We start from the raw sequence: 790 nt of genomic DNA, 5'->3' as shown, positions 1-790 counted from the left end.
AGGAGGTAAACATTCTCTCTGGATGTAGTTGGAATCCTAAATTATTAAGGCAGTAGCGAAGATGAGGGTAAATGTGCTCCATCCATTACATAATAAAGGAGGTTCGCACGTTTGCCCAAAATACTGTCTGATCTTTATGACTTGAAGAAGGTTTTACTTATAGATTCGGAGACCTATAAAGTGTAGAGTTTGGGTTCAGGTAATCACAGATCGTGAAGACTGATCAGAGACTGTGAGGAATGATCACAGATTGTGAGGATTGGAGCTCCGGAACAAGATTCGGTTTGCCCCGTGATATAAAGCTGATTGAAGGTGTCCAGATTAGGTGTGATGTGTCACATGTCCCCTTGGATAATGTTATACTTTACATACCAATTTATCAAGAGATTTTAAATGAATATTGGCTTATATCGCTTTGAATACAGCCTTTCACTGAGTTAGGAGCCGATAATTGATAATTACCTGCGAGCTCGAGTTACATTAGCCTTGCTCCGTGTTTACAGGTTGAATAACGACCGAAATACTCTCTATTGCAAGTAATTGAATTAGGGAAAAGTATGTTTATGCAGCGATCGCTATAGGTCATTTACTTGCAATTGCCAGCACCCAATGTGCTACCTTGAAACGACCCACAATAGCACAGGTGTTTGTTTATGGTTCACTGTGGCACGCGGCTGCACACCCCCTGTTTGTTCAGCCGAGTCTTGTTAAGAGAAACTAATGCAGGAGTAGAGAGCTTCCCGCAATCACGCGCTATTAGGGTTAGGTAATAGAAACAGCTTCTCCGCGT

This window comes from Penaeus monodon, chromosome 23, assembly GCF_015228065.2.
Source record: "Penaeus monodon isolate SGIC_2016 chromosome 23, NSTDA_Pmon_1, whole genome shotgun sequence".
Classification (NCBI taxonomy): Eukaryota; Metazoa; Arthropoda; class Malacostraca; order Decapoda; family Penaeidae; genus Penaeus; species Penaeus monodon.
This window is presented reverse-complemented; position numbering follows the sequence as displayed.